A 12,626-nucleotide genomic window follows, 5' to 3' on the forward strand; every position below is an offset into this window, starting at 1 on the left:
AACCACAAGTGACTAACAAATCAACAAACACTGAATGCATTCAACTCACAACTGGTTGCTGAGGTTGTTTGAAGGCTCACCAAAAGTGGGAATTGTTAGCTACTGAACACTTAAAAAATCTGCTCATATATTCTGAGTGCTAAGACTTAATGTTTCCATTATTATTAACAGCTTCTCAGGGATGCTAGCTTTCATTAATCATTTCACCAATTAGAGCTGATTGGGAAAGATTTGTTTTTCCAGTAGCAAATCTTCACAAAAATTATTTTTTGTCTTATCAAAACTTGTTTAAAAACAAAAAAAAAACCACCCAATACAAACATGTGAACAAATAAGCAAAAACACCCCTCACCAAAACAAAACAAAACGCTAAATCCTGTGTTAATTTAGAGACTAACAAATTTAGTCAATAAGGTGCCACAGGCCTGCTCGTTGTTTTTGCAGATACACATGGCGACACCTCTGAAAAAATCCCCCCACACCAACTTTCCTTCCAAAGGCTTGGTGAGCAAGCAAGCAAAACAATGCTGAAAACAATGTTTTCAGTCAACTGTCCATTTTAATGAAATGCTGTTTTTCAAGAGGAAACAAAAAAACAAAACAAAACAACAACAGCTGTTGAACTAGAACTGGGTGAATGTTTTCCAAGGAAAATTTTAGGGGAGGGGAGGATAAAATAGCAGTTTTGGGCCAACTAAAACATTTGGCAAATATGTGTAGATTTTTGGTGAATTGCTTCAAGTTAAAACATCCCACAAAAATATGGAAAATAACCTGAAATATTTTGTCCTGACAGTTTTGAAACAAAATGTTTTGCTCTTTCAATTCAAAATGACTTTTTTGAAATGTCCTTTGATTTTATTCAGAAACAAAACGAAACCCAAAGGCTGAAATACCCCAAGTCAAAATGAAACATTCAACTTTTCGATCCCCTGAAAATTTTGACAAATTTCATAGCTGGCTCAGCCCTATCCAAGTGTGTTCCCAATTTTCTGGAATTGTCAGCAAACAGAAAAAGAAATCATTAAGCACACACCTGTAATTTCAATGGAATTTTCTCTACCAGCACAGCTAGTAACATTTTGCGCTTAGAGAACGTTTTAAATGTGCATGCACCAGACCAATATTACAAGGGATTGGTCTCCACACACTCCCTATGCCACTTACAGGAATAAAATATAACCTTCCACTTATGCATCTGATGAAGCAGGTCTTTGCCCATGAAAGCCTATGCTCCAAAATATCTGTTAGTCTACAAGGCACCACAGGACTACTTGCTGTTCTTGAAGATGCAGACTAACTCGGCTACCCCTCTGATACTCGAACAATGTGAGCAACTCTGATACGCCACGCGGTATCTGCACTTGCAAGGAGGGGGTCTGTGAGAATTGGTGGACCCAGCCGGCCCCAAGCTGCTATACGTGCAACAGATGTCTTGCATGGAGAAGGTAGTTATAAGGAGATGGCCCACTCAGGAAGGAGTGCAGACCTCTGCTTCTTCCTTAGTAAGGGAAGACTGGTTGTAGCCAAGGCTCCCAGAGAGGTTTCAGCTTCAGTGAACATCTGAATGGATAGGAAGACCTGGCTGCATAGAGACATGCATGCATAAAAGGGTGGGGTCATGCTGAAGATTGTCAGATGACTATGTCTGGAGTTCTTAGTGTTCAACACCTTCCAGAATCAGATCCCCAAGATCTCTTCTGGCTCTGCTCTGGTGTCAATGGGCTTCAAATGGCAGAAGGATCATTTGGCTCCTGTGAAGCACCGAGCACCCTCAGTTTTACTGTCTTCCTTGGGCATTGCAGTCACCCTGGAGCAATCAGGAGCAGGCATTATACATATGTGTGACTAAATCCAATCATAAATGGGAATTTTTCTGTGCCCTACACCCCAGAACCCTGAACAAAAACAAACAAAAAAACCCCCATAGTCTTTGCAGTGTTTAATGTTGCTATTTATTTCTGAGACACTTAGCAACTTGATAATTGACTATAGCTTGTTACATACTGCTACAGCCCATGTCTCTGTGTAAGGCACAGAATAGGTGGACCCTTCAGACCATCAGTGGTAGATGGTTATATGTATGCTCTTTTCTTTGCTTGGAAAGATGGATTTGTGGCTAAAACAGCAGGCTATGACTCACCAGAGCTGGGTTCAGGGTGCCATATTCAGCCTGGCTCTCTCTATGATTTTGAGTTTTACACTAACTTACTAGTGAAATAGGTTAATAATATTCCCTTTGTCTCTTTAGATGGAAAGCTTTTCGGGCCGGCACAATCTCAGCCTCACTATACGTACAATTGAGGTCTCTAGGTACTACTGTTAGTAGAAATTCTCTATCACTGTAGTTAAATAAACTCACATCACCACACATCTCAAAGACATCTTGTTTGCAGCTGCCATAATCCTCCTGCCTTGGGAAGAACTGTACAGATTATACATTGATTGTTGGACACCTTCCATTCTTATTGGCTCAGATTTGAAAAAGCTGTTTTATCAAAGCCCAGCATGCTGGATTCCTTCCTTTGAATATGGAACCCTGTAAATGATTTCCTGGACTAAAATAGCTACAAGAATGATACATGCCTTATGACTTTGAGTTTAACAGGTAATGTATGGTCATGCCACCTGTTGTCACACATTTCTCAAGAACATAGGGAAGGGCTAAAATGGAACCTTGAAATGAAAGTCCTTAGTATATAGGGGTGAGGTGAGGTGCTGGATGTGAATTTTTGGACCACCGCCTCTGGATTTGGCTCCCAGTGGGATCAAAACCCCCAGAGGAGCTGATTCTCTGATGCTGATTGTCTGAAGTCTCATGGTTACAATCATCATCATGGGGTTTCAGCCCAGGATGGTGGATGCCATTTGTGATCAGCAGGTTTCTTCAATGTGTTCGCTGTTCACAGAAACTTCACCTATAACTTAAAAAAACTCCAAAGATTACGGTGCCCCAATTTACACAGGTGACTAAAGATGCAGATTGAAAACCTCACTAGGTACCCACCTGCATCTGTAGGTGCCCAAATATCTTTGTATATCTGCACCATATTTAAGTAACCAGCCCATCCTAGAAGCAGAGATGCTATAAGACCATGAAATTTCATAAAACCCACTAGGAGCTTCAATTTGCATATTTAATTCCCTGGAAAGCAATGTTTTAGGTGCTATCGCAATGGATGCCACAAACCCACCTCTCGATAAACTTTTTTGCCTGAATAATTTCTGCCAAGATGACTTGATCTGCAGCTTGCTCTTATACAGTTTATAGTGAGTGTGCAATATTCAGATTGTTTTGACTGGACACCTGGGTCACAAGGCATAGTTCAGTTTCTGGGCTAGATAGAGGCAGCTCTTAAATTTGGGTTTTCAGTGCCAACAGTTAACTGAAAACTCTAAATTCATTTCCCAGGAGTATTAAAATTGGCTAGTTCTGCAAATGTCCCAGCAAGCAAATTATCTAGAACTGTTCACAAGAGACTAACAATAGACTTTAAGGACAGAAGAGACCATCATGAGCATCTAATCTGACTTCCTGCATATTGTACGACACAGAACATCACCCGCCCACTCCTGCAACAGGCCCATATAAATTGTATCTGTTCATGACACCTTCAAATCACAATTTAAAGATTTCGAGTGACAGAGAATCTGCCATTTGCTGGAGTTCTTATCAGTAAGTGACCCTTGCCCCATGCTGCAGAAGAAGACCCTGCTCCCTCCCCCAGCCCTAGGTCTCTGCCAATCTGACCAGGGGTTAAAATTTCTTCCCAACCTCAAATATAGCAATCAGTTAGATCATTACAAGAGGGCAAGAGCCACCAGTCAGATTCCCAGGAAAGAACTGTCTTCAGCAAAAAAATCAATTACATCTACTTTCAGATCTTTATAGGAATGCCCATTACCATGTTATTGGAGCACAAGTGAAACAAATTCATGCAAGAATTCAAATCCGGAACTGGTTTGTAATGTGCCCTCAGTCCCTCTGCATCCCTCGAGGGATGCAGTGATACTTTCCAGGACGAGGTGGAGCTTACTGGACTAATACTTGTAACAGCCTTGGAGATCTTCAGCTAATTGGTTTTATTAAATTAGACAAAGGATTTCCCAGGATAAAAATGACAAAGGCAAATATCTCTGTCCCTCACCCTTCAACAGTGACAACTGGTTCAGTCAGAGGCGTTCTCTGATTATAATGTACAGGCTGCTGGGTTTTAACATGTTCGCTTGGTGGGCAGTCATATCTGGCCGTAGTGGCTTAACTGACTTCCCTTCCCTGCTGCTGGTGCTGTATCAGAGCCTGCTTCCGAGCCGGCCTTTTCCAGAAGCTCTTGGCTTGCTGTCGTGACCACACCCACTTTCTATTTGATAGGCGGCCCTGCTAGAAACATTACGGTATTTCCATCCTCTTTAGCTCTAGTGCAGAGGATTTCACCAGGTAGTTGGCAGGAGAATTAGACAAGTGTGGGAAGCTGTGGAGGATACAACTCTTTTCTCTGGTCTTTCAGACAAGTAGTAAGTGAAACTCGGGACTCTATGCTGAACTCTACTATCTATTTTGCTGGTGACCTGCTATGATATTTACTCTTCTTTTCATTAGCAATTTGACCTTGCTGATTGAAATATAAATGTTTGATAATTCTATTTGGGTGTGTTTAGGGTCCTTTGAAATATATTTTTTTATTAAATGACTGTAAGATAATATCACTGCTTTAGTTGTCTGCTTTTTGCCATTACCAGTGATGCGGTATTTAGCAAAGCTTCAGTGAAAGACAGCCTAGTTGAGATCAGTTTTATTTTCGTTAATCTTGTGTATGTTTTTTTGGTCAGTGGGTTAAAGAATTTTCTTCCAAAGGAGAAAGGGAAGGGGAAAATCAGGAAAATATTTGGTGCTAAACTTTCATCTGGTGTAAATGGTTGCAACCCTGACTCTTGTAGAGAAGCTAATTTCCACCAGCTAATAATTTGTCCATTTGTCTTTGTGGGAAATATTGCTTCACCCACCTCCCTTCCCCTATTACACTACAAGTCACAATAGTAGTGTGCCTTAAAATTTCCTCGAGACTGAAAATGAGTTGGGAAACAACCAATGGCACACTGACATGTGCCAGCGTTGGTTCTCTGCTTCTGAAAGTGACTGACGTTGAGGACAGTGAAAAGGCTTTGTAGATGCAGGATTACAATTCCCCATCATTAAGGACGCAATCAATCCTACATCCTTTGCATAACCAGCCCTCCTGCTGGCTCTCTGGAAGTCACTGGGAGCTTTGAGCCCCTGAGAAGTGCAGAGTCAGGCCTTTCATTTTTCCATTAGTCTTTAATTTGATGCTTTGCATGTGGCCACTAATTTGCTATTAAGGTCCCATTGACTCTGACTCAGCCATCTGATACCTTCAGGGAGTGGAGGTTGGTTGCAGAAGGGGTTTACTGGTGAGTATTTATTCTGTGATGACTTTATGATGTTCTTGATCTCTTTCCCTCCCCCTCCCCGCCATCATTTTAAATAACTTTCTGCTAAAGCACATTTGGTGTTACATGGGAACATTTGCTTTAAAGAACAGGAAATGCTGGCCAAAACACAGATTTCTGAGTGGTTCTGATTTTGTATTATGAAAATCTGGGTGTTTAAAGAGTTTAACCAGTGATGGCTCTCATGTCTTATTTTCATCCTGGACAGATTGCTCTGAGATGTTTGTATTTATCTTTGGTACTTGTATGGGCACCTGGCAACCTTTAGATATATTGTGAGATCAATAAATCAGATTCATAGATTTCAAAGCCAGAAGAGACCATTGTGATCAGTGAGTCTGACCTCCAGGCCAGAGAGCTTCCCCCAAATGATTCTTAGAGCAGATCTTTTAGAAAAGCTTCTCCTCTTGATTTTAAAAATTCTCAGATAATCCATTATGAGCCTTAGTAATTAACCAATGGAACAATTTACCTTCACCTTTAAAACAGTACTCTTTATTTCTCTCTGAGTTTGTCTAGCTTCAGTTTCCTGTTATTAGATCAGGCTGTATTTTTCTCTGCTAGGTTGAAGAGTGTTATTAAATACCTGTTTTCCATGTATGTACTTACAGACTGTAGCAAAGTCACCCCTTTAGCCTTCTCTTTGTTAAGCTGAATACACTGAGAACCTGGAGTCTGCCACCAGAGTTCCCTGTAAGCTGAATAGGTGGCCATCCAGGAGAAATGCAGGTGCTGCCCAGCTGATTAGCATGGCACCCACAGCTACCCACAACTGGCAGTATGTGTTTCTATTGGTGGTGCACATCTGAACATACCTTGTTGTGCACAACAAAATTTATTCTACTCATGGACAAAAAATAGAGGGAACACTCTGCCATTATAAGATTTGTTTCCCTACCCTTTAATCATTTTGGTGGTCTTCACTGAACCCACTTCAATTTAACAACCTCTCTCTTGAATTGCTGGCATCTGATCTAGACACAGTATTGCAGCTGTTCCAGTGAAAATACAGAGGTAAAATAACGTTTCTACTCCCACTCAATCTTTCTGTTTAGGCATTCTAGGATCTCATTTGATCTTTTGACCACAGACACATGCTGGAAGCTTGTGTTCAGCTTACATCTACCTTCACTTCCAAGTCTGTTTTCAGCCCTGTGAAGTGCTGTTTTTCCCCAATGTGTACTTGGGGAAACTGAGGCACAGCCAGAGGGCCAGACTGTTAGAGGTATTTAAGTGCCTAGACATGCAGAGTGGTATTGTCAAAAGTGCCTAATTCATGGGAGTCTGTTGCTGTCTGACATCCCTCTCACTCTCACATTAGATGCTTTTCAAAAGCCCAATAACTACTTTGAGGAATTTAAATACTTCTAACAATCTGAGCCTAGGTGACTTGCACCTATCTGTGGCAGAATAGGAAAGGGATATGGGTTTTTTTAATACCAGGATAGTCTCCTTACCCACTGGGCCATTCTTCTTCTGCATCTAGCATCTGCAGCTTGTTCATCCAGCTGGAGACTTGGCTGCTGAAAATCAACATAGCCCCAGAAAAGAACGATGTCACTTTACACTCTCTGAGGATCTGGCCCACCCTGTTTTCTTTCTAATCAACTATTTCAGTGGTGGAAACACTGTAGTGGAATAACAAATTACCTCACTGCCCCCACCGCCCTATCTTCCTGCAGTTTCATATATAGCAGATGCAAGAGATGTAACAGCAGCAACCTACTGAGTTAGGTGCTTGCCATAATCAGCAAACTGTATGGCCAGCGTTGGGTGCCCTTGAAATGACCTCTAGCTGTCTGTTTACCAGCTAGCTTGCAGGCCTATTAATGGGGGCCACTATTCAAATCAAATTAGGGAATTAGCTGCAGACAAGTAATTTTGTCAAAGCTAATGAGCTGGGTATAGAATATGAGAATTCTTCACCAGAGGGCACCTTCCCCAAAATGGGGGGGGTGTTGGGGGGAGAGGGAAGGGAGGAAAAGTGCACCAGCATTTCTTCACCTTGGTTGAAGTGAAGGCTAAAATTAGCCCTTGTATGGGCTGAAGGGTGTTATGGTGCTACGATCTGTGCTTAAGTTCTTGCCCCTACTACAAAAGCCTTACTTCTGGATTAGATCAGAGACTATCATATGAGCCCTCCCTTCAGAAACCTCTCTGTGTTGGAAAAACCCATTGACGGAATGGCCAGCCAACTGGCATAGTCATTTCATATTGTAGTGATTAGCACAAGAATATGACAGTCAAGATAGCTGGGTTCTATCTCTGACTTCTCACTGAATAGCTGTATGTCCTTGGCCATGTCACTTAATCCTGGTTAGAAAAAGTGTGATGGTGCAGTATATTTGTGCTGTGAAGAACCTGTCGTAAAGAGTTTGTGCTTGACTGTGCCATACCTTAGTTTCTCCCTCAATAAGTTACATGTAACATGTTCTAGGTGAGAGATTGTTTTAAAAATACATGAACATTGAGAGTCTCAAATGAAAAGTGCTAAATACTAAAGATAGTATCACAGAATCCCTGTGGAAGGTGGATGTTAAAGAAATGTCTTGTACAGTGTTTTCTCTGCAGCACGCCAAGAACTCTTATGCATACTGTCCATGTTCTCCTGAGCTCTTTGTTGGGAAGATCCTATATTTTTTAAGTATCAGAGGTAGCATGTTACTCTATCTTCAAAAAACAACAAGAAGTCCTGTGGCACCTTACAGGCTAACAGATATTTTGGAGCATAAGCTGTCATGGGCAAAGGCCTGCTTCGTCAATGCTCATGCATCTGATGAAGCAGGTCTTTGCCCAGGAAAGCTTATGCTCCAAAATATCTGTTAGCCTGTAAGGTGCCACAGGACTTCTTGTATATTTTTAAAATTAAGACCCAAACTTGAGGTGCTGAACAGGTGTATGATTTTTAATAGGTCTATAGATACACGTTCCCCCAAGCTTTCAACTGGCAGGCCATCTGGAAAATGCCAGGATTTCAAGAGTTAAAAGTACTGCAGAGGAATGTCACTTCCAAGGGCTATTTTCTCCCCACAATGATAAATTATTGCTTACTACAAAAATCCAGTGGCAATAATGAAGTACCCTTAGGTCAGCCAGTCAACTGAACTCACTCACTGAGTTTGAGTTCCTGTTGTTTTTCTAATGATGGTTGGATTCAAGATTAGAAGCATTTTGGTGTGGCTGCTGAATTGCTCTGCCCCCACCCCATCCTATTGCCCATCTATCAGTGCTGACGAAGCAAAGGCCTGAAGTTATATGGAAAGGAGGTGGACAGAAGCCCACTAATTCTGCAGGGTGTTGAACCTATAGGAGAGGAGTTGCCAGAGCATAGCACTGTGATCCATAAGCTAGAGATGGGCTAAGCCAAAAACTGGGTTGAAAGGCAGCATGCATTATGGAGACGACATATACTGGGACCCAGAATGCTCGGCTTCTATCCCTGGCTCTATCACTGACCTGCTGGTGGCCTTGGCAAGTCACTTGATTTTTGTGCCTCAGTTTCCCCACTATTAAAATTAATTTTTTCGTGCACACATGAGTTTTTATTTTCAAAATAGCTTAATTTAGCCCATTATAGGTATATTTGGAACTTTCTTCTGTGAAATGTGTGTTTTGAGCTGGTCAAAACTTGTTACAGTGTGGTTTTTTAAAACCCAAAGAAATTTAGGGCAAATTATTTTTCTTGCAAGTCTTGGCACAGGAAACTTTGTAATGAAATAATTTTAATTTGGATTTTCTTTTTGAAAATTGCAAAAATGCAAGTTGAAATGAAGCCACGATTTTCATTAGTTTATACATTTCCCATCTAAAATGTAGTTGAAAATGACACTTGTATTTTGTTCGTTTTTAAGTTGAAAAATTTTAACCAGCTCTAGGATTTGGTATTTTTTGAATAGCTTATTTAACTTCAGTGGGAAGTTTATGGTTACGCTTTGCACATGTGATTGGTCACATAATGGCGTTTGAACAAGTTTCAATCCTCCAATCAAGAAGGAAAAAGAAATACAGAATATATGTCTGTTCACATAATAGATTAGATTTTCTATTGGGCAATTCAACCAAATATTTGTGAACCCCTTTTTTAAAAATAGTATTTGTCATGTTTTGGTTTCCAGTTCCTGTGGTATAATTCCATTGTCATCAGAAAAGTAACTCTGCAGTTACACCATTACACCTGAGGGTAGAGTTTAGTTCAGCTAAAAGTTGCCTGGCTGGCCATAAAGCCTATCTAGTTGCATGTGCAGGAAGTAAACTCCCAGGAAAAAGAGAAGTTATTTAGGTTTGTATGGGAGGAAACAAAAAGGGGAAGAATGTAGCCTAAACATCAGAGATACTTTTGGATACTGAGATGCGCTAGGCTGTGGAAAAAATTCCTATGGGAAGAGGTGGAAACTCTTATCAGTTGAGTCCTTTAAAAATTAGCTTGGGCAAAGCGCTCAGAAACTTCCTTTATGGAGCCACATAAACACTCCTGCCTCCTCCTGCTCTCCTTTCTGTGTCATCCCAGGGGCATAGGTTTGGCTAGTTCCCTGTGAAAATAGAACCTGGTCACCTACCTTTTGCTAAAAGATCTTCCATGGTGCAGGTGAAATCCCCCCAAATCACCATATGCTCCTTAATTTCTGCATCTCTACCCTATCTTGCACAGCAGAAGGATAAGCAAAATTAGCTTGCTAATCATTAAATCCCTCACAAATTCACTTAGGTTATGTCTATACTACTAGGAAGATCAACCCGGTCAGGGTCAATCTTGCAGAGTTTGATTTTGCACACCTGGTAGAAATGCACAAAATCAAACTATCTGGGGTCAGCAGTTGACCTCTGTACTCCTCAATATCATAAGGAGTAATGGAGGTCAGCAAGAGAGTTTTCCCTGTCAACCTTTCTCAGTGAGGATGGCCAGATACGTCGATCATAGATTATGTTGATTCCAGCTACACAATTGCTGTAGGTGGAATCGCATATCTGAAATCGACTTACCTCCTTTGTGTAAGAACATCAGTTCCGAAGCCTCATTCTAAACACAAAAGTTGTACTGTTTAACTATGCATCGGTGCTAAGGGGACCAACTCCCTCTCCTTTTGTGGGTACAGTTACACTTGGCTTTGCCTTATACTGCAATTCTGTGTGAGAAAGGGATTTTCCTTTTCCAAATTTCTTTTTGCTACTCTGTAGTTTTCCAAAATGTCCTCAACTCTGTAAAAGTAGAAGTGGGTAGAGGGGAGGAAAAAGGCACCTGCAAAACTGGGGGGAAATAAAATGTAGTTTATTGCTTCCACTTGCAAAATGGGAAAAGAATGAACATTTTTAAAAATCCTTTTTTGCAAAGTAACCCAAGCATGGTCCCTGGTTCATGAAGTTCAAAGTGGTACAACTTCAAAATATAGACTATTATTATTATTATTTGCATAACATGACCCCCCATCAGTGTTCCCTGTAAGCTAAGCACTTGGGCAGCCACACAGGAGAAATTCAAGTGCTGCCCGGCTGATTAGCAGTGCCCACAGTCATCCACAGCTGACAACATGTGTTTCTATTTGTGGTGCACATCCACCCATGCCTTGGTGTGTGTAACAAAATTTATTCTTCCCATGGATGTTAAAAACCAAAGGGAAAACAGCCTATCACCATTATTGAAAACAGGTCTACACAGCACGTAGCTCTTTTGGTACAGATCAAATTTCAGTTCTCAGTTAATTCCTTCAGTGCAGATGCAGATGGCTAAAAACATTGGGTGAAATCTCGGGAGTAAATGTCAAAGCTTGTAGAGACATCTGCTCATAGAGCATCATATATTGCCTCACTGAATGCTTTGAGTCTGCCCATAGGTCATGGATCAGGATAGGTTTGGGAAAGGAAGTCAAACTTGGGGTATGTGACTCACATGGTATTTCTGATGCTTAATTGGGGGACTGAAATCTTGTAGTTTTTCTTCTGTCTAAGGTTATGGCTGTGCTAGTGAGTTTTGGTAACAAAACTGGTAGAATATCCCCATATGAAATGCCTTTTGGTGATAGTGTGTCGACAGAAGTCCGCACTTCTGCCTCTCCCAGATGAGGAAGAGTGCCTTGGTCGACAGGTTCTGTCAACATTACAGCTGAGAAGATGCTCTGAGGGGCTCTGTGTCGATAGACGGGGCATCCAGGACAATGGGCAGCTTTGTCTGCTGCGCTTCCTGGTGCCTGTTTTGTCGAAAGAGCAGCTGGGCAGTCTGGCCACTTTGTTGACAGAGGGAAGCGATCTTCTAGTTGGCTTTTGTGTGTGGCCGCACTTGGCCAACAGGAGTTTTATTGGGAAATCTCTTCCGACAGTGATTTCTGTTGACAGATTGCTGTAGCGTAACTGTAGCCAAAAAGCAGAACTATTCGAGCTCTGATACCGCCATGACGGGTCAGGTATAAAGTCCTGAATAGAATCTCCACTTCTAAAATCATATCCTCGTTGTAAAATGACTGAGGCCAGTGGATTTAGATGAAGGATTATCGTGGCCCTTGGTGTCTAGGAGGATTTAATTGTTCTGCAATAAATGGTGTTTTTCTTAAAGCCCTGGATTCTAAAGTCATGAGAACTCTGTTTACTTTTCTGATTTTGTTAAATGCAAGCTGAAAGTTACTATCCCTCCTGGCCACAGAGGAAAGCTTGAAAGTAAGACCATAGTGCTTCCCAATGACTCAAAAACCTGAAGTCAAGGAGAAAGAATCCTATATATATGTGGCAAAGTTCTCAGGATTTTTTTAAAATCTCTTATTATTATTTCTGCAGCCCAACTTCTCATTTTTGGATATTTGGAACTTGGAGTGGGAAGTCACACACTCAAGAACATCACATATAAGCTTTTCTTGGGCATCAATGTTGGTTCAGTGCTATTGGAGTGCTAACAAATACATATCCCCAGGACTGGCTGCTTCTGGCTGTAGCAGGTAACTCAGAGAGTAGAGCATTGTAGGAAGGCTCAAAATGTAAAGATAACCAGATAAAAATGGAAATGATATTCAGTGAGCACTGAAATCAGTTCTTGAGTGTCTACATGGCTTAGCCCTAGTGGTCGTGTTAAGGAAACATTTTCCTTTTGTGCTAGCTGCAAAGCAAGGAAAGGCAACTGTGCATACTGCTGCTTTAATCAAATGTGTCTCTGCTCCAGGACAAACCTTGCATTA

General features: G+C 41.3%; 1 protein-coding gene across 1 annotated transcript in view; it reads left to right on the forward strand.

Moving 5' to 3' along the window:
* The first annotated feature begins 4,451 nt into the window (after positions 1 to 4,451).
* The window catches only part of ETS1 (ETS proto-oncogene 1, transcription factor), a 127,140-nt gene continuing 118,965 nt past the window's right edge, over positions 4,452 to 12,626 (forward strand). The window contains exon 1 of the mRNA XM_074976754.1: positions 4,452 to 4,515. The gene's annotated coding sequence lies outside the window, so the exon portion shown is untranslated. The remainder of the gene's footprint in view (positions 4,516 to 12,626) is intronic.

Source organism: Carettochelys insculpta, chromosome 25, assembly GCF_033958435.1.
Source record: "Carettochelys insculpta isolate YL-2023 chromosome 25, ASM3395843v1, whole genome shotgun sequence".
Lineage (NCBI taxonomy): Eukaryota > Metazoa > Chordata > Testudines > Carettochelyidae > Carettochelys > Carettochelys insculpta.